At 42.8% G+C, this 21,828-nt stretch overlaps 1 protein-coding gene and 1 long non-coding RNA gene across 2 annotated transcripts in view; one reads left to right on the forward strand and one right to left on the reverse strand.

Moving 5' to 3' along the window:
• Window positions 1-20,975, forward strand: part of LOC308071876 — a 40,343-nt gene extending 19,368 nt beyond the window's left edge. The window contains exon 2 of the long non-coding RNA XR_013931353.1: window positions 1-20,975. This exon is cut by the window's left edge and continues 9,218 nt beyond it. This is a non-coding gene — a long non-coding RNA (uncharacterized lncRNA).
• Window positions 1-21,828, reverse strand: part of LOC308071871 (uncharacterized protein) — a 358,228-nt gene that overhangs the window by 308,772 nt on the left and 27,628 nt on the right. The window contains exon 1 of the transcript XR_013931346.1: window positions 10,164-21,828. This exon is cut by the window's right edge and continues 27,628 nt beyond it. The gene's annotated coding sequence lies outside the window, so the exon portion shown is untranslated. The remainder of the gene's footprint in view (window positions 1-10,163) is intronic.

Consider the following 21,828-nt stretch of genomic DNA (forward strand, 5'->3'; position numbering starts at 1 on the left):
AGGTGCACATAAAAACTTATATACATTCAGGCTGAAAGGTGTGAGCCTGGCAGTCCAGGAGGCTCATAGCCCACAGTTCTGCTTCAAACAGAGCCGTCAAACAATTAACTCCCTGGAAACATCCTCCACAACAGGGCAGAAGATTGCATGCCTTCTATTTTTTGTCTCCCTGTGAAGATTAAGGTGATGATGAATTCAACAGCGGCTGGACCTGTGACCAATGGAAAACAAACTGTACGAGAAATCTGGTCCTCACTTACCTGGCTTCCTCCATAATTTGAGTCCGTTACACTGCAGAGATTATATATATACTTGTTGTCTTGTGGTTGTTGTGAGGAAGCATGTCTTCATTACCAGGGATTTCCCTTTCAGTCTAATATTAAATTAATTATCAACCTTCCTGTTATCTCACTTGGAACACACCAAAAGTGTACATAAAGATTAGGAATTTCTCAGTTGTTGGCACTTAATCTGTAATGCTTTTCCATAAATGAGTGAACAGTTCACAGTGAATGCTGTATTTGGAGAGTTTAGCCCGATTCCCAGCCCCATATTGTCTATGAACAGACAGGAAGACATAGTGGGTGCGAATGGCGAGGTTATCGGGTCCATTTCCTAACTATCATGTAAATGACAATATTCCTTCCACAAGCTGATCTAACATTATCTCTGAACACGTTAATGTTCTTGTCCACATTACTCCTACTGGAGGCCTTTTCCAGAAACTGATAGCTAGGAATTTTTTTCCAGTTTCATATCTATATTCCATCAAGACCAGGTTATAACCAATTTCTTTTGTGTCAGCATCACACTTGCACTTAGAAACTGTCCCAATGCATTTATTGACAACAATCACATGCCTTCTGTACCTCCATTTTGATATGATAAATCTCTTTTTGTCTCCTCTTTCATCCCACCAGCGCTTCCCTGCACTGTTCCAGTTTAAATTCACTGAATGACACCCTATGCAATGGCATTCAGCTTCCCATCTCTGTTAAACTATCTCACCTGATGCATTTTAGGGGCATTTCTTCTGTTTCTTTGGTGCCTGATAACCATCCTTTCATTCATGTCTACTGCTATCAATGAGGTCACATTGTGACAAAGGTTGTTCTTATTTCTTACGTGTGTGTCCTGGTGCTTTTTCTTATTAAATGTTGTCTCATGGCTCCCATTCCAGCCCCCAAGGCCACACACTTTCTTTTCTGTGCATTCAGGTTCTCCTTGTTCACTGGCAATGTCTCCAAACTTTGTCAACTCCAACATTTCATTAGTGCATTCCTAATTTATGCTCCAAGGTCATTAATGAAAATGTTAAGTAAGATGAGTCAGACTGATCCTTGACGAGCTCTGCTAATGAGCCCTTCTCCTGCCCTGTGCTTCCCCTCTCACAATCTGTTGCTGTCTCCCCTTTTAGCCATTCCTCACCACTCTCACACGAAGCCCCATCTCTTCCCGCTTAACTAGATGTTTCCCATGTAGCACTTTGTCAAGTGCTTCACTGATGTCCAGATAGATTAGATCTCCTGCATTTCCTTTGTCCAAGGAACCAGTTATATTACTGAAGAGAGATGTCAGCTTAGTCTGGCGTGATCTACCTTTTATAAATCTGGCTAAAATTGATCCCACTCACCATAAACTTCCTCTACTTTTGTTTTTCTCAAGAACATATCCAAAAGCCTTATAATAATACTGAAGTTGTATCAAGAAGCCTTTAGGTCCCTGGATTAATCTTTCAGACCCAAACCATATATATATATATATATATATATTTATTTGCTCTTCAGTTCTATTCTGTATCACCTGTATCACTATTAAAATATTTGCTGTCATTTCACATTTCTAGCACATCCAGAAGACTGGGGGAACCTCAATTCGCACAAAAGTGCACACCTTTTCAAATTACTCAATGAGTGCTTTGATTCAACACGTTTTAACGTATAAATCACTTATTCACTAGGATTATTCATTTGAGGATTTGATATCTAAGATTTATTATTCAAGCACTGTAATGAGTAAACCTAGCACAAATCACGTGGTATTATTTCCCAAATCATTATTGTGCTCTCAGATTGTATGCCCTGACATCAGTGAGCTCCACCTGAAGCTGCTTTGTTTGCTCTGTTACAAATGAGTTTAAGATACTGGTTAAGAAATTTGTGTTCAAAAACCTGAAAAGTATTTTCTAGAAATAGCTAAATGGGCAGGGATGGAGGAAGAAGCCCTCCTGCAAAAGGCAATGTTTTTGCCTAAAAAGGCAAAAATTAACGTGGACCCAGTTAAGTCAATATTCAGACCAGAACTTACTGAAATTATCATCTCTACTGTACTCTGTTTTGTCCAGGTCTTGGTATCTGAATGTAAACTGGCATTTTATGATTATTTTATGCTCATTTTAAAAATAAAAGCAAAAATCAATCCTTTACTACTTCATCCAAGGGAAGTCATGCTGGTTTTCCCTTACTCTGGGAGGCAGGACTGGTATTCTCCCTAGTTTGCTTTAATATAGTTTCATCCTCATACAAATCATTCATAGACCTACCATCGCTGTGTCCCTGAGCACCTTGCTGCACCGTGCACATCCAATACCACCACTGTAACATTAGAGAATGTGCCACTTTCCAGGTGACAGAAGTCACAGCTCAGACCAGAGTGCATACCAGCAACCGACTGCAAGAACAGACATGAGAAGGACTTAAAATACAATCATTTGGGAATTCTCAGTGAAGTTCCTTCCTGAATATTAACTCATTCATTTGATGCTGTTAAATATACTCCAAAAATATCAACATAAACTGGAAGGGTAAAGGCCATTACAGAAAACAGCTTTCATATTCTCTGTGCCACTTGCTCTCCCTTACAAAGCAAAACGCTTCTATTGTACACTGCAGCTTGTGTAAGGACAGGGACAATAGCTTTTCATGCACATTTTATCAGGATTATAACTGCTGCACCATATATAGAAATGTGTGATAAGTGCATTATCAAAATTATAACTGTATTTTAATCACAGCGTAACAACCTCACAGAACATCCGTCTACAAGACAGGCAAACCCAATAATACTCAAGTCTGAATCTGAATTTTGAGCCCTCCGTGAGTGTTTGAGTGGGTTCAAAATTAAGTAAAATTAGTTTATCTATCCCTATTTCTATAATAATACTTAGCACTTAGCACTTTTCATCTTCAAAGCACTTTACAAACATTAACTAATTAACTATTAATTGGTAAATTTGAAAAGGTTGATAGGTGAGGTGAGTTTCGGATAAGACCCAGCAATACGGATGTTTAGTTTATCTGTGAATTACTTAATCATTAGTGAATCATAGAAATTAGAAATGAAAAAGACCTGTAGGGTCACCCTGTCCAGCCTGCTGCCATTACAGGATTTTTCCCTTACAATATATTCTCAAGTGCTTTGTCTAGTTTAATTAGAAATTAACCAAGCAATGGGGCTTCCACCATTTCCCTTGGGATATTCCTTCTTAGTCTAATGTATCTTTCTGTTAGGAGGTTGTAATATTCAACGTAAGTTTTTCCTTGCCATTTCATCCCATCATTTCTACGTATGCCCTCTCGGACCATTTCAAACAATTCCCGTGCAGTTCAATTGCATGCAGAATTTTCCCCTGTGCTTCTCCCCTGGGTCAGTCTGGCCCAGAGCCACCAGGTACTGAAAAGTATCCACTCCTGAAGAGACTAAAGCTAACTCTTGTTGCCACTGAAGGCCAGTTCCAGCCTAAGCCGTATTCTAGATTAAACCACCTCAAGTCCCTTCTCTTTGAAGGTAGATTCCAATGTACTTTGAGCTCAGGTATCAGCCTGGGCAGATCTCTCCCCCCATGTGACCAACACTACTCCTTGTCCATGTAATTTATGCAGATTGTAAGCTCCTCAGAGCACCTAAAGCGATTCTCACAGCATTGTCCCTGAAGCTCACGCAGCCAATACGTGGCTTACCAGCCCTGTCTAGTACCGAGCCTAAGCGGCTGCTTCCTTTTGTTCAGAGAAACAAAGTTCATTCCTTTCAACCAAGATGTCCCAGAAGATAGCCCAAAAGGAGCTTGTTGCCAGGAAAAACTGAAGCATGTCGCTGTGAATTAAAGCAGAGCTAAGGAATTAGACATATCATCATGGTGTAAAAGGATACTAATACGTGCATGGTACCAAAAGGTCTAAACCAAAATGATAAAATGAAAAAATCACTGCACTTCAAAATTTTTTCACGTCCTTGGCAACACCCAGGATTCATAGGTTCTTCTGCTACCTCTGACACTAGAAATGTTCAAATTTCTCTCTGGACATCCCATTTTCCTGCCTATCTCTTCCTAAAGGCCATTTGCATGCTTCTCCAAATCCTGGACCTTCACTGTTCTGGCCTGACAGCTGCCCTACATCTTACACGCTCATTTTGCTAGGGCCAGTCAGCTGGATCTAGGTTCTCTTCCAATCCCAAGTAACGCAGGGTTTCCCAATGTCAAGAGCTTCCTACATTGCGTCATCCATTTTCCACACTGGGGAATCACAGGAAGATGTAAGATACGACTACATCAATTGGTCTATTTAAAACTGTTGTTCAACTGATCTGGATTCCTGAAATAGCATGGTAGGTCTTCACCAAAGGCAAACAGGCCTACTAGCTTGTCCAAATAATCCATACCATGTAAGACAAGAGTGATTTGAATCTGGGACCATTTTTTTTTCTATTTCCTAACATAAGATCTTTATGGTGAAAATCTAAATAAACTCTAGCTATATAATGAACAAAGACAAACATCTGTCACTCATGCGATTTCCCTTCAGACTATGATAACAGATCACTTCTGGCCAGTTTACTGCAACAAAAATAAAGCTGAGTATTTAAAGTTCAAAAAATAAACAAACAGAAGTAAATATACTTGACCTCAGACACTCAGATGAGAAGCTGTGTCAGGTTGTTTTAATTTGTTATGACACAACAAAAGCCGATGAAAGCTTTTACAAGATTGCATTGAGGTCCCCATCTATGGTGGGTAGTGCCTGGACAAGCCATGACACCACAAGACCCAGCCTGATCTACTGGGGGAAGGGATAAGTATGAATCAAGACTCCTGACACTGTGCCAACTCCTCCAGCAAAGAAAGCTCCACGTACATAAAGGAAAATCTAAAACTATTTCCTCAAAGGACTTTAAAAGTTCTCCCACCTGTCTGCAAGTCATTTTCCTCCACCAGCGATTGCAACAGCACTGTTAATAATTCCAAAAGTCTGCAACAACTTGAATCCAAACTTTGAAGGCTCTTTTTGCTCTGAAGGAAATATACTTCCAGTTGGGGATGGGGGGGGGGGGGGGGGAGGGCGAAGGTGTGACTTCTACAAAATCAGCCAGTTTATTTTCTTCTAATGGCATACAAAGCAGTGCAAGTTTGAAAATGTATCAGCAATTGTTATGAATGTTTTCTAGTCCTTGATTCAGTATTTACCTGGAGGGACAATATTTGCTTTATAGAAGTCATCGTCTGTCTATCATTTTTCCAGCTTCTGGTACTTAAAACAGTCAATTTGACTTTTATTTTACAAATTGTAGAAGAAAATAAATGTTCTCCCTTCTTGTGCACCACAGAAGCACGTAGCTAACCGTATTAAATACAGACAATTCAGCTTCAAGCTATTAGCATTTTTATTTCATTTCTTAATTTGAAAGGAAATGGAAAAAAAATATTGAAAGAACTAAGCATATATAGAAATATACTTTGGTGCTTCTCTACCAAAAAATTCTCTCTCAAACCAGGGTTAGGATTTTATAAAGCAGGTAGTGATGTTTGGGTGCTTTGTTTGAAAGGTCATTTCAGAAGGGGTTACACACAACCCACCTGAAAACTATGTTACTTCCAGTGTCACACCGGGGATCTAGGAAAAGATGCAACCAAACGTGGTGGTTCTTTGTCTACACACAATATCTTATCTTTTTCTAAGCTAAAATAGTTTAACAGCATTTTGGTCACATGTGAGTACAGGTGGCAGAGCCTGGCTGAGCTTTTTCAAACTGGTAACAGGGATAAAATTACATTCATATATAATTAATACACACTCAGTCTTTTTTAAAGATACTTTTCAGGCAGACATTCAAAGAGCTGAGTTTTGATTTTCACTGGTGCTAAAACATTTCCCAGAGATGCCTGTGTGTGTGAGAGAGAGTATGCGTGCCTGTGTGAGGGACAGAGAGAGCACTTATACATCGCTCAAAATAAGAAAAAAACCCCTTAAATGTCGCTACATACACTTGAATAACAGAATTTGACAAGTTGCCAAAAACCCCACAAACAGAAACTACGAGCCCACCAAAGCATATAGGACATGCAAAGTTGCTCTCACAGCCTTTCAACACCCATACGGACCCATCCCCTCTCAAAACGCAACTTCTCATTTCATCAGGTCACATGTAAATTGAATGAATCTTTGTCAAATTCTTTGTGTACACTTCACCAGCCCCATCCTGCTGCTTGGCACGATGGGGAGGGACCCCGGTGTCCAGGAGGTGGACAGGACTCCTGCCACAACAGTGGTGGTAGCACTGGTCAGGGCTGAGCTGCACCAGAGGGTCAAGGTGCAGGCGCTCGCCCAGCGTGTCCTCACGTTGTCACTTCTATCAGTGGATAGGACCAACTCCCTACATTATTTTTTTTTTTCCTCCCCTGAAAATCAAAAAGCGGTTCATGAGTTGGTCGAGAGCCAGCAAAAATGAATAGTAATGAGCCAATTTCAATAGAAATAGGCTCATTACCATGCCAGCGGCTGATAAAACCAAATGCTCTCAATTCTCTCCAGCAAACGAGGTGCTGGAGGCAGTGTCCACCCTCCTGCCTGCGGGAAACAACTCACAATTTCAAAATTAAAAGGATCAAAATATAAGTTGGAGTTTATTCCTATGTTCATACCTCTGTCCCCCTGCAGGGTCGTTTCTAACTAGCTGGCAAAGAAGCTCAGATACCATTCATGGTCTTTTCGTGAAAAGAGGAAAAAAACCCAACCATATATATTTTCTGTACATTGTTCACTCCCTGAATGGTAATGGGAAATCCTGTGTAAACTCCAGCAAAAGAGACAGTCTAAGGAGCTTCTTTCAGTTCAGCACATTTCTCCGTGCACAACAGGAGGCTACAGGTATTCTTCAGTGTCAGAAAGCTATTTCTCAATTGAAAAAAAATGGACCCAAAAACATCCAACCCCCCTCCAAAAAAAACCATGCCAACCCTAAACCAAAACTCTGACCAAGCAAACATAAGCCTCTCAAGCCTAAATCCCTGAACTAAAACCCTAAGCCAAGCAAAAACATAAACCTCTCAAACCATAAAACCACCACAAAATGACAGGAATGTGTTGATAAACAAATGGAAAATAAAGAAAAAAAATATTTCTCACGCTTTTGATTTCTCCAGGCATTGCCTCACAGTGGTAGGACATAAGCAGCGTGACTAGTTCTGCTCTATTCTGAAGAGCTAAAATCATTCCATTTTTACTCCAGAAGTGGTTTGGGCATGAAGACCATGGGCTGGAGAGCATGTCCTGGGTAGCAGAGAGCACCTGAAACACAGCAGGCTGAAACATGGTGGTGCTGGTGTATGGCCTCCAGAGGATCGACAGAGGGACGGACACCAGGACATACAGTGCAACCCCACGCTGGTGTGCTTTGCCAGTGAAAATTAGTGGAATCACCCCCCTTCCCTCCCAAATGTCACAGGGGAAGGAACCACAGCCAGATTTCAGGAGAAAGAACTCAATACTGCAGTAAATTGAGTATAAACACCTCCTGTCAGATACATTTCTAAAGCAGAGTAATTAGCAGGGCAGGTTTTTTAACCAGAGGAAATAAGCAGCCTATAACATTACCTGGCTGCACCGCTTTCTCCCATTTTCATTTCTCAGCACGGGTTCTAGACAGTCCCTACTGCCCCCAGCCAAGGCTCCCTGACTGTCTGCTTGGTCAAGGCAGCAACATTTCGCCTTCAAAAATTATTTTTCCTTCTGCCATAAAATCTTGCAAGGCTTTCCATTTTAGCAGCTTGAGAATTTTAACTATCCCCTCTTTGCCCTGCCAGCCATTTAAGCCCTGAAACTACAAGCCGGCTGAGTGGAGTACATCATCTGTAAACTCGACTTGCCTAGTCAGGGGATCTGGGGGGCTTTCTGCAGCACTGAAATAGAGCCTTTTAACACTGAACGGTGCAAATTGTCCACTGGGGACAACTTCAAATGTCTCTACAATGCATATTTCGCAGCGCTTACTGGCTGGCTCTGGCTGAGCTGCTACTACTTATTTAGGAGCCTACAAAAACTACTTTATAGATTTTGTTTTGCTAGAGTAAATATTAAGTTTTAAATACATTAAGAAAAATCAGGGCAGGAAGAGAAACAGATTAAATAAACCTTTCAGAGAGACTATTTACTTTGTATTTGTATTTTTTTTAACGAACTCCTTTCCCCAAGGTCAAGACACTGACATTTTAGTACACACAGGCTTTAAAAATGAGACCACTCTCTCTCACACACACATGCTTACTGAAGGCAGCTCCTCTTGTTAATATTAAACTTTTCTATCTGGTTATGACACTGGCTGATACAATAAAGCAACGATAGTCTTATTATTCAAGCACTGCCCTGATAAATTATCTACACTAATTCTGGAGCCAAAGTTGTCTGGTTCCAGCTGGTGTTGCTTAGGTCTGTGTTAAGTTATTAGGAATCAGTGAAAAACTCTCTTTCAGAGTCCAGATCTGACTGCTTCTTGTCCCCAGAACATCTATGTTTGTGTTTTCACATGCGAACAAAACATGTCCTTGTTGCTAAACCACTTCAGTTAAAGTTTATTGAGAGTATTTTGGCTTGTGGGGTGTTTTTGCCCCTTAATCTATTCTCTTTCCTTCCCCTTATCTGTGGACTCAGCACCACCCACTGAGCAACTCTTCAAAGACAAAAAGAAAAGCAAGCAGCAACTAATTCAGGCAGAGATACCCTTGTTCAGTGATGGCATTTCAAAGCTAAGTTTCTCTTTGCACTGATAGGAACAAGGATACAGCCTGGACTTTCCCCAGACTGCAATCCTTTACACCATCTGTACTTGCATACACACTTCAGATGCACACATACAAAGGTATTTTCTCCTGGCACTTCCTGATGCAGACATTCACACACAGTATTACCATAAATAAGTTCTACAGCTTGGCTGATAGACACAGATACCGAGCAGTGGTCTCCCTCCAAGCAACGTATAAACCTTGTCTACTCCATACTATGCAGGTCTTGGTCTTTAGGTCCATTCAGAGTTGAAGGAGCCCTTGGTGCCAGAAGGCTGGTCCCATGTGAGTTCAGATGTGTCTGTTCAACCTGCACATTCACATTTTATTCTGTCTTGCAAAGACAGGGTCTGAAAAGACCCCTGGGATCGTGTAACTCACCTCCCTGCCAATACAGGCTTGTTGCCCTACAATTAATTTCTCAGTACATCACCCAGTCTGGTTTTAAATGTCCCCCAGTTACAGTTTAGTCAAACTCAAGTCACTGGGCTCAGTACAAAAGTAAATGGATGAAATCTTAGTGCCCACACACAGAGTCAGATGGGGTGATCAAGGGGTCCCTCCTGAGCTTCAAATCTGTGAGTGCACAAAGCAAAGGAGCCTCTGCTGCTTCATCCCAGCAACAACTCAGCAATCTCAGACATCCCTCCACTGGGGAATTTTCTTCTCAATATTTGGCAGTTCCGCCCAATTCTCTATACTACCTTCACAGTTTCCTTTCCCTCCTTGCTCTCCCCAGTCACACTGTGCCTACACTTCTTCTTCATCAACCAGCCCCTTCAGCCCCCAACACCATCCATACACAACTCCAACATGTTTGGGCCCTTTTTTTTGCTGCCAAATCTCTGTGCAAACTCCCATCACCCCAGGATGACCTCAAGGCTTTGCTGGAGGCTCTATTTGTATTCTAGTGGCTGCAAGATTTTTCCATGTTAAATCTCTTACTGTCATTTACTCATGTTTCTCTTCTTTCAGTTCTCCCTGTATCATTCCATTGTATGATCCCTGTATCAGCTCCTCCCCATTTGGTATCATCTGCGAGTATTTTCCTTATCCCAGATCATTAATGAAGATGTTAATTAACGCGAGAGCTCATGCTGCGGTAACTCACCAGAAGCCTCTTTGCAACTCTGCATCTCTTTGCCCAAGCTTTTGCCTTTGTTTCTGGTCCCTCCACCAGCGTTCAGGGAATGCAGCAGAGTTTGCACTCCTGCAAAAGTCAGAGAAATGGTGTGAATGTGATGTGGGAGGATTTGGGAATGCCTCCTCCTACCCTCGCTGGCTCCATCATGAAGTGTGTGTGTCCCCTCGCCCTCCTCCTGCCCGCTTCTCAGTTTGCCCATCTGTAAAATGGGGGCAATCAGACAAGTAGGGTGGGACATGGAGGCTGATGTATGACATGCTGCAGGAGCACAAAGTGATGCTGGCAGCACTGCTGTTAGCCTCTCCAATAAAATACCCTTCTCTCTTCCTTGAGTAAACACAAGCCTTAATTCTCATACACACAAAATTAAGCAGGAGATAAAATTGCAGATGATGCTTAAGGCAAGAAGGCAGACCAGACTGGTAGCTCAGGAAATCTGTGATACACACATGTAGAGGTATGCCTGGACACATATATGTATTAAGAACTGTTGATTCCACACAGTGATTAAGAGGTTATTACCACTAATAGAAAATTACAATGTGCTTAAGTTTCCCAGGAAGCCTCGCCTAGAGGCCAGCAGCTCACCCAGCAGCTCGTCCTGTTCCAAATTGGTTTATATTAGCCTGTTCACAAACAGACCCAGATAAAACCTACACCAGCCATGCATTTTTCCAAACACAAAGTACCTTGTTTTTACCTCTTTAAAGGAGCAAACCCTCTTTACGGATGCAAAATCTCAGCAGACTCAAACCCTTTTAAAACAGCTCTGGCAGCATCCTAGATGTATCTCTCTCTGGTAAATTATCAAAAAGCATCTTGTAAGAGAAGCCCTTAACATAGACCTCTAAATAATGTTATTTTTACACGCAGAGAAAGCTTGCAGGCATGCCACAGCCCGAAACCAGCCTTTTTCAAGGAAAGATGAGTCAGGAGGAAAGGGCAGGTCAGCAACCCGCGCTCGAGGTCGCCTCTGTACAAACACCTGCTTGTTCGCAGCTCGCACCTGCGCTGACTTGCAAACACAACAGGGCCGGCTCTATCGATACAGCCCTCTGCCCTGCGCCGCAGGGGGAGGTACGACCTCCCTCGCAACTTTAACGAAAGGCAATGAAAGGTATTTTTTTTCTACCAGCCCCAGAAGGTCAAGTTTCTCTCCCTCCGACATCGTACTTCTGAAAAGACTAATTGGGCCTTAAAGATTGCAGGTGTCCTGCCAAGCGAGTGCAGCAGCTCACGCTTCCTGCAAGTTAAAGGATGCTTGTGGAAAGCAGTTTCTGTATGCAACCCATCGGGTTTTGCCCAGATCCTTTCCAGACACACAGATGCCTGCACAGAAAGAATAAAATAAGATGGTGAGCACTGAGGGAAATTTTTCCCCCTGGGTGGCTGGCTGCCCTCCACCCTGTACCAGTGGATCAAGCATTTTGGAAGGGTTACATCAGGCTTTTTTCATGCTGTACACCAACTAGCTCACCACCACCATTAACTGCAAGCTATAATATATATGTAAGGGCAAACAAGGCTATTTACTCATCTCCTTCCCTCTTGCCCTCGTTTTGTTTGGGTTTTGACTTAGCATCAAGTTTATTTAAAGTCTTAAGGCTCTCCATCTCTACCCTCCTGGTGCTTGCAGGAGCTTTTCTGTGCAGACCATGTGCCAGAAGAGCCTCACTGGGGCTGGGATGCAAAGGCAAAGGCCCACGGACACTTGTTGAAGGCGACGTGCCACCGACAACAGCAATGGGGATGTGCAGTATCAGAATAACCCACTGCAGCAGTTCAGCTAAAGCGATACCTGTCTTTGCCTCACATATACCCCCCCAAAAAAACCAGGCATTTTGCAAGTCCCTACTTTTAGGTTTTGCCATTAACTGTTTTTGCATAACACTCTTCCTTCCTCTCCCTCCATTCCCAGAGTCCAGCTTATCTTGATCTCCCATCAACTCTCCATTCAAGCTCTGATAGTTTCTTTTAAAATACCTAGTGAGGTCAAGTTTTGTTTCCAAGGTACTGCATTCACTTTCCGAAGCATGGAGAGCTTGATGAGCCATCCACCCCCTGCAAAGACAGCCAATGTGCAGAGGAACCCCTGAGCACAGCAGCAAAGATCCAACAGTAAACAAATGAACTTTGTCCTAGCACAACGCTGGGGTCAGGGATTTCAGAGGTCACCCTGGATTTAAGTTTTTGTTTTCTGAAGGGAGTGCACTGGAGGCAAAGTGCTGCATAAGAAGGGGATAAGGTTTTTTTCCTCTGAATCGCTTAATATATTGTCCCTCCCTATACTGCCAATAAAAATATCACTAGGACCTATTTCAATGCATTCTTGCTGCATGTCCACCAAATTTATAGAGGAGAAAAAAACAGGAATAATGGTTCTCCCCACAAAGACCCTTGGAACAGGTATTGGGTATCATTAAACCATCCCAAGACAAAGGTTTCAATACATGACTTTTAAGGAACCTCTACTCCCTCCTCCAAAGCTGCAAGTGAAGCATCTACTAATGTTTTTTTTATGGTTGCATGCCATCAACATCCAGACTGGGGTTCTAGTGCCCCCAGAAGAAAATAAACACAAGTGCTCCTGGAGACTTTAAGATGCTGAAGAGAGGCAAAGAAAATTCAAACCTCTCCCCTTGCAAATTTGGGTTTAAGCCTCCATCCCCATCAGAAGCAAATGCATCAGTTAAAAGCTGCTGAATTAAAGCTCTCCAATGTTCTCCTGGAGGTACCAGGTAAGCTTTAAACAGCCACAAAAACCATACGATGGAGTCTCCCATTGATTTGACAACCACTTTTCTTGAGTCACTGGGCTTGAAAGTAATTTGGTGCTCATAAAGAGGGACAGCATCACTGCTTTGAACAGGAAATGTATTTTACAACATTTCAAACAATACAACGAAAACTGAGTACTTTTGATTTTGAAGGCAAGCATACAGCTACCTCTCGGTGCTCAAACATCCAGGACGTATTTTAGGGAGAAAGCTCTCTACCTGCCCTGAGTGAATTATGTCTAATACTTTGAGAAGAATTAGATCAAGGAGTCAAGCAGTGAACAATCAAGCAATGAAACAAATAAATAAATACCCAACCCTAAAGGCTTGAGCCTTTTCAATATCTCTTGATTCCGGGGGATATTGTCATCTCTCATGACCTACCTGAATCCATCAGCTGATAGCTATTGCAGAAGAAATGTTGACAAAGGAGTGCATGACAGACACCAGCGAGGCACTGGATGGGTCTAGGGAGGGCAGCAGGAGAGGAGCATCATCTCCAAGACCCTGCTACAGGAGGTGGCGTTGGCAGTTGGCTACCATCAGTTTTTTCCTGCACAAAGTCCCCCACCCTGCCAACATCATTCTCCCGGTTTCAGACACGCACTAGACACCAGATCTAGGTTCCCAGTCCAAGCGGTGCTAACTGAAGCCTCAAAGCCAGCGGCTTTGCACCAAGCATCCACTGCCCTCCATTTCACACCACCATCGCGTGGCTGACCGGCCATTTCAGCACAGCCTCCTGGCAAAGCTTGCACCAAGGTCAGCAAAGCTAAGCCTTCAAAACACTGATACAGCTAAATAAAAGAGCTTCTCTGCCTTTCCTTCCAAAGGAAACAAAATTTAGCGTGATAAATGGCCATCTTAAACCCATGTAATCATTTTAACGCAATGAAACAAGATTTGCTCTAGTTACTCCAGGCTCTAAACTTTTGAGCAAAAGGCAGAGGCTACCTGGCACAATCCAGAACAGCCAAAGCAGACCGACCCCAGGGAACAGGGACAGATCCTCCCTCACCCTTTGATACTGCCTCGCTGTGTTACCTGCCTTGAGCATGCCTTCATGGCAGCTCCAAATTAACACCATCAATATATGCATTGAGTGCATCGGCAGGGAAGCCCGGGAGGGCAGGAGAAAAGGTGGGGATGGCTCACAAAAATGTGCATTTTTAGGGCTGGCTGGCTCCTCTGCCTGCCAAACCAGAGAGAGACAAGCAGCTCAATTTCTGTAAAAGTTTGCTGCTGGTCTCCATTTTACACACAGCTCTCTCCATCAGCATCTCACCTCTGAAGCAAAAAGGAGTCTTTTGGAAACAAAACCAAACATCTTTGCATTTCGCCATTCGAGGGAAGGAAGGCAGGATCCAGTGCAATTTAACGCCCAGGTGCAAGTGGGAACCGCAAACTGTCCGCTTCCTTTCCAGGGACAAAAGCATCCTTAGCTGAACCAATATGCTTTTTCCATATTTAATAATTTGATTTTGAAGGCTAGTCATATCAAAGAGCAAAATATTCAATATCGTTAATTCAGTTTTGCAAAATATATTCTTAATTTAAAAATGATTTTGCTCGGAGTGGTAGTGTAGTAATAAAGCAGGTATTGACCAGATCTTATTGATTGTGCTGTCCTCAGGCAAGGAACACTGACCTTGCTCACACTCTTATTGCTTACGCTTTCCCTGGCCGCCTTCATCTATGCCCGCTCAATAATATATTATTAATATATATTTTTAGCAAAAACTGTATGTTACAAGGTTAGGGCTTCTTAGTGATTTTTGGTTTTTTTCTTCAGTGCTGCTCTGCCTTTGGGGTTCCTCAGGGAAGAAAAGATTTTGCAGCCGAGTTGCTTCCAGGCTGCTGTTCACAAACACCTTTAAACCAACTGAGCTGATGGAGGCCAGGCACACTTTTACCCTCTCTTTTTAATTGAAAGGTTGTTCAGTTGCCAGTCCTTTGTGGGACCAAAATTCACTAAGTAAATATAGACAAGGGAAGAGCTATACCTCAGGAACTTAAAACGAAAGCTAGCACATATTTCCAGTGAGATCAAGAGTTAATAATGCAGTTTAATTGTTGATCGTTCTTTGGAAATAATTATGACTGTTTGGAGGGCTCAATTCACCATTGCCTTGCACTCAAAACTGTCCTTTACACCGAACTGAAGGTGGCATTAAAAGCGTGGGACAGATGTGCTGGCCCTACCGGACCACGCTCCCACACCCTCACAGCATGAGCACCATAGGGTGACCAACCCACCAGGACCCAGAGCCTGGCTCCAGCACCCTCATTTGACCACAATGTTCTCCCAGGTGTCCCAGGAGTCTTCAAAGCCTGCCAGATATAAGCAGTTTCGCAGCCACAAAACTCAGACCTGAGCCACAAAACTCAGCGTTCCAAGACTTTGCTTTAGGTTTATGTCTTTTACTAATGCAAAATTAAACATGAGTAGAAAAGAGGTGCATCTAAATGTTTCGTTCAGTTTTGTTCAGTCTTTTATCTGTTATTGATCAACTTCTATTAGGCGCTAGAATAGCAAACTGAGAAGAAAATATAAAAATCAACAGAAGGAAAAAAATCAGCTGCTGATTTGCAGCCCTTGCATGTGGAGGCAGCAGGGCAGAAGCCTACAAACAGGGCTGTCTCAGAGGAATAAACGTATTAAACTGTTTACAGATCAAGGTCCTTAACAGACATTTAAACTTGGCCCCTTTGGCTGGTTATCTCTGTAAGCCACCTATTTTCCTCATGCATTAACAGGAGTTATCTGGGAACGGAACAGAATGATCTGCGAGCTACCTGCAGGACGCATTGTGTTTCGTTGTCGAGCCCACAACGTGTACTGGTATTTGCATGTGTGGCTTGTAAATGGGAGCCGAATGTTCAATGATACTTTCGTATGAATGACACCATGAAAAAAAAATAAAAATTTGTATCGCATTGTATTACCAGCCATTGAGGGCTCTTTTGTTTAGTTTGATAATATTACATGTTTAATAAAACACTGTTGAATTTTGATTGCATCTTGTGAGCACAGTCCTTTATCCTTTCGCCAGCTGGCTGATACAAAAGCTTATTTTCTTTTTAAAGACGTTTTAATTCCCAATCTCCATCTCTCGCTCCCCGGGTGAGCGGAAGCTGGGGGTGCGGGGAAGGCACAAAGCCTAGCCTAGCACTGACCCCCTTTGGCTGGGTGCCAGGGGGTCAGCCCAGGGATGCCCCCATGACAAAAGGGGGGCACACTGGGAGCCGGACAGATGCAGGTGGGGGTGGGAAGACGTTGGCTGTGTTATTCATGCTTCTAAATGAGTAACAACGAGCAGCCCCAGCATTCAGCTAATTACTTCACTTTGCTTCAGCATGAGAGCAAGTGGAAATGCACGTACAGTCCTGGCTTTCCTTTGATATTTTTTACCCTTCAGTGGAAGCGATCAACAAGTTCACTTTGCATTAGAGCTCCATCGATCAGATTTGATTAAATCCCAAACCGTGAAAATTTCATAAACTCCCCTTCATGATCAATTTACGTGGAAAGTCCCATTTCAATGCTTCAAGATGCTCAGGCTGTTTCCAGGGGCTCCTCCAGCATCTGAGGAGCTGATGTCTAACCCACGGATATCTCATGCCTATCCAAGTACCATCACCTCCCTGAATGCCCCTCTCTAACTGCACTAGTAAGTTAAATTGTGCTGATGGACAGGCCCTCAGACGCAACCATCTACACCAAAAAATTATTAAAGTAACTCTTGGTACCCTTTGGGGTTGGGCCAGTGGGGTACAACCACAAGCCAGCCCAAGCCAAGCCTTCACGGGTCAGGAGAGCTCAATACCAAGGGCAGGATCTGGCCCCTGGGACCTGTTTCCCAACCAGACTCAGCCAAAGCCCAAAACTGTCCAGCTTGCAAGCATAGTGTAATACAGAGTAGAAACACCTCAGTTTAAGCACTTAGGCTGCTCCCCAAAGAACTCCTCCCTTTGCCCTCTCAAAAATTTCACCAACCCAGAAAAGCTTCTACCAAAATTTTCCTGAGATGGGAAATAAACTGGTAAAAAGCATGCCCTCCTCCACTTTCAGCTCTAGTCCATCTCATCAGCTGCACGTTCAGGTCCTGTGTCTAATATTTCTTGAGGTGAGAAGAGAGTTAGCTGGATTATAGGAATACAAATGGATTAATTTGGGGTGGATTAGACACACAGCAAAATATAAGTTTGTCTTTTATTAGCATAACGGTGTCATAAAAATGTAGATTCGGAGGCAGAGATTATTTGTGGTACTGTTAATATGTTGTTGCTATAGTAAAAGATGTACACAATATTTACACTGTATTTGACCACATAAAACATGTCGTATACAGACACAATTTTTCATTAGATGAAAAAGAGCCAGAGGGCTCTTCACGCTGCCAGTGCTAGCACTCCTGATTTTTTCCTTATTTTTTACTTTCAAGAACAAATACAGTTTTAAACCATCATTACGGTATTTGGAACAGTTAATATTTCATATCGTGACATTGCTGCTCAGAGGTAACAGGTTTAGTTGATTACTATTTGTTTATAGTGCTGGAGAAACCTGCAATCATAGAGAACATAAAAGGATTGCAATTAGATCTATTGGTTGAGAGCTGCACTTCTCTGACCCACTGCAAAGTGCTTAGCACTATCAAAGAGATAATGCCTACTTGCAGCTGGCACATCTGTACATAATAACATGGGCTACATTGACACAGCCACTAAAGACTGCCACTACCCTCTTTAACTGGAAGTAGAAAACAGATCGTGCTTTTAAAGAGCATATCAACAAAAACCCTTCCACACTTCGCCAGAATTAGCATGCTCACCGTTACGAGAAGCTTTTCTTTTCACTCCTGGTTCTTCAGAAAAAACAGAGACTTTAAACAAAAGGCCAGAGACACATTCAGGCTTGGCATCAGGGATCATAATTTTCTTGGATTGCAAGCTCACATCAGGGATGATTTTTGCCCTCCTGGCTCTCTGTGAAGCATTTCCCCAGAAAGGTAAATTTGGAAGTACCTGCTCAGGTTTTGTGGGGTGGGCAGAGCAGGACCTGATCCTACCTCCGTAAGTCCCAGAGACCCCAACTCCTGATAACATTCATTTTAAAGGAAACCCTGAAGCAACTGTTTCACGTATGAATCCAAATGCCACTCAAATTTAGGACACGCTTAAATATTTTCTCGGCTCGTGGCCTGAATTAGCTAAATCTCATGGGAGAGCATCACACATTTACACTCACATCCAGTGAAACCTTACAGGTTCATCCTCCACTGCTCCCTTCACAGATTTAGGAAGATTTTTTTATTACTGTCATTATTTTTATTTTACTTTATGGAAAACTTCTCAGCCTTTTTTCCTGCTCTGTTTATCATCCCAAGCAGGACCGTGTTTTGGGGATGTAACGTTATTCACCAAGATGCAGAATTTGCTTTGTTAAGATGAAACCACCTGTTCCAAGGAAACAGCCTGAGCTGGAGTCTCACATTGCCTGCGTTTCACTAAAAAGTTCCCATTTCTCTTACAGCTTTAAGTTCAGCTGAAAAATTGCATCCATCTTTTCTCCCTCAACACCAGTGTCTGCACCCCTGAACTGCTGCCCTGCTAAAGTGTGCTGCTGAGCTCTTCCCCAGCAGGCGAACACCAAAAGCACGCAAATGTTTCTCAGCATCGCATCACCTGCGCAGTACACAAACCCCACCGCAGGCAGTGAAACCCCACTTTTTGGCCCTGGCTGGCTGTAGATCAGGCCTTGGACAAGCAAAACCAAAAAGAGCACAGGAGAAACCCAGCAAAAGGTTTTCATGGACATCTTCCACACCTCCAACATCCATGACCCTTCAAAAATGCCTCTAAATGAGTCCTTGGACACAGCCCAGGCTCAGCTCTGCCTGACGCAGGGGGATCGAGGGGCACCAGCCCCAGCTGAGGATGCAGAAATGCTCCTTAAGTGGACACATAACCCATCACAGAAGGTTTGCACCCATGTTCCCTCGTTCCTATACCGCCAAGCCAAGCAGACATTTCAACCAACTGAAAAGCAATACATGTAAAACCAATAGAAAAGGGTATATATGATGAAAGGCAAGGTGCGATCAACCCTGCAGAGTTCATTGCCTCATGCTACCGCCAAGGGTGATGGCATAACACACCAAAAAAAAGGGATCACACTATATGGCTGAAGATAAGATCCCACCTTGTCTCACTGACAGCAATAAAGGATTCCTCGCTAGAAGGGAAATTCTGTATTACCACATGAAACTGAGCTTAAGATACTGAATTAGAAAAAAAAAAATTAAAAAAATTTGGATTTGACCTCCTCAAAATATTTGACTGAGATATGTTCAAACCCTTTCATTTTGATACAATTTAAGGTGGGGAGTTCTACTAAACTCAAGTTTTATTTTACAACATAACTTATAGATAGCAAAAATATTTTTACTTTTATTGCATTGTTACTTTCACATTGGGCCAAATTAGTTGGCTACTACTATTATGTTATGACTGAAAGAGTCAAAAGCTGTGGATGATTATATTTTAACGTTTATACTATGTAACAAAGCTTAAGAGTAGGTGGTCAGAACAAATCCAGGTCCTGTTTCACTGATATGGCACACGTGCTACGGGCCACATCATGCTTGATACTCCAGTAGAACCATGATGGGAGGTGGAAAGTCCTTTTGCTGGCATCTTGATGCTTCTTTGAAATTGGATTTTCAGCTCTCCCTAATCCATCCCATTTTCAGACACAGGTAGTAATAAAGGAAGGAAGAAAGAAGCATCAACTTTGGGGACTGGATTGTACCAGCTCTCATGATTTGAATCTAAGGTTTGGAAATTTGGTGCTTTTCTTTCAAGTCACAGCTCCTGGAGTCCTGTGACTATAAGCAATTTTGAGTTTGTAATTGTAACAGTTGCTCATCCTCAGGACTGAAAGGAAAATCTTGAAAATAAGCTCTAGAAAGGCACAAAAGTGGTATAAAATAACCCATGTCCCATACCAATGCATTTTTGTCATTGTTTCACTGGGGAAAGCACCACCAGACTCATTCTGGTTCAAACCACACCTTGGTGAGGCTAAAGGAGGCAAGACCAGAAGTCCTGTGGTTCACATGAGGATACAGCCAGGGCTTTTTTGTCTTGCTTCTCACTTGTGCAACCCCAACACACAAAGAAAATCTCTCGTCATTATCAAGTGGATCGTTTGCACTCCTTCCCTCTGCCTCTGAACGCTTATCTCTCTGCTATATAAAAGTACGTGTGGGATCCTGTCATTCAGATTGCATTGTTCAAATGCAGGCGTAAACACTGGCTTGATTACAATGCAGAAATACTACTCCCTACCAGAGGAAGAAGTCACTGCAAAAATCATTTGGTTTGGTTTTGTTTATGTTACAGCACTCCAGTAAGTGGAACAGCTGAGTGTTTATCCTACTGCAAGGAAATTCATGTTGGTATTTGTAATAAATGGTTTACACTTTAAGGGATAAAAACAATTTTAAAATCTCTGGAAGAAAGAAAGGAGGAGATATGAAAATATCTCAGCAAAGTTTCCCGTACACCCTTGCATTTCCTTCTGCTTCTTTCTCCCAGCAGCCCCAAGCTGTTGCTGCACACTCAGCAGCTACTGGTGTGGGATACCCTCATGCCCAGAGTGGCCCCAGTCTCACCCACCACCTCACCAAAACCCAAATGGAGGTATGGGAAAGACCTCCCTGGACATCGGGGAGCTTTGGATTTCACATTGTGAAGTCCCATGAATTAATTGGGTAGCCAAGTTTGAAGACCATGATCTCCTCCCCAAAGCCCTCTTACCTGAAGGCACACTCCTCCAGTGGCTACTGGTCTGGCCCTACTCCCAGCTCAGAAATGAGCTGTAACCAGAAATAACTGGACATATTCCCAAGCGAACCTGTTCCCGTGAGATCTCTAGCCACCTTCTCCAAGAATACATGTTAAAAAAAAAAAAAAAAAAAAAAAAAAAGAAAAAACATTTCATGACCCTTCCCCCCCAACACCCAGAGCAAGATCAGTGAAACTGCTGACATATCTCAGAGCCTTAGTGTGGGATGTCCTGAGCTGTGCCTTGCCACCAGCCACTGTTAGATCTTCTCCAAGACCCACCATCCTCTCACACAGGTTTCTGTGTGAGAACAGGAGATGTTATAGACGTGCAGTCTCCTTTGATGGGGCACAGGCATTTCATACTGGAGAGAGCCAAACACCCCCTTTACCAGGCACCCCAGACACCAGCTGCAGAGGAAGACATGTAAATTAAATTATTTTACTCTGTTCCTACTGCTTTTTGAGAGAGGACCCCAGGGATCCTCCAAGAGGTTTCTGTTGAACATGCTGTGCCTAGACTGTCGAGGGGTGGATGCAGACATGCGGCAGGAGCTGCAAAGTCCACCAAAATCACATGCATCTCATTTCTGTGCTGCTCCAGGTCTCTGGGGATAAGTTCTCTATAAATTGCAGACTTAAATTCCCGTTCATAGATATGTAAGCAAAGATCCCACCTCATTTCAAGCCATTTGCACTGTTCAGCCATGTCTGAAAATGAGCCTCTGCTCAATAGTATGTTTGGCAGGTTTCAAAAAACAAGAAAAAAAAATTCATATATTTGAAGCACATTGGCTCTAGTTACGCAATATCATAAGGATCAAACCCTTCAGCCTGCATGGAATTGGACCCAGGAGTTTGAAAAATGCAGCCTGAATGCCTGACATGGGCATTTGGCATTTCTTGCAAGGATGAATTGCTTCAAAATTGGCTACCTGAGGTCTAAGCAATGAGAGATGGTAATGATGCTGAAATGACAGTGGGAAGGAGGGAATCTGCTGATG

Source organism: Falco punctatus (assembly GCF_963210335.1).
Source record: "Falco punctatus genome assembly, chromosome: 12".
NCBI classification, from domain to species: Eukaryota; Metazoa; Chordata; class Aves; order Falconiformes; family Falconidae; genus Falco; species Falco punctatus.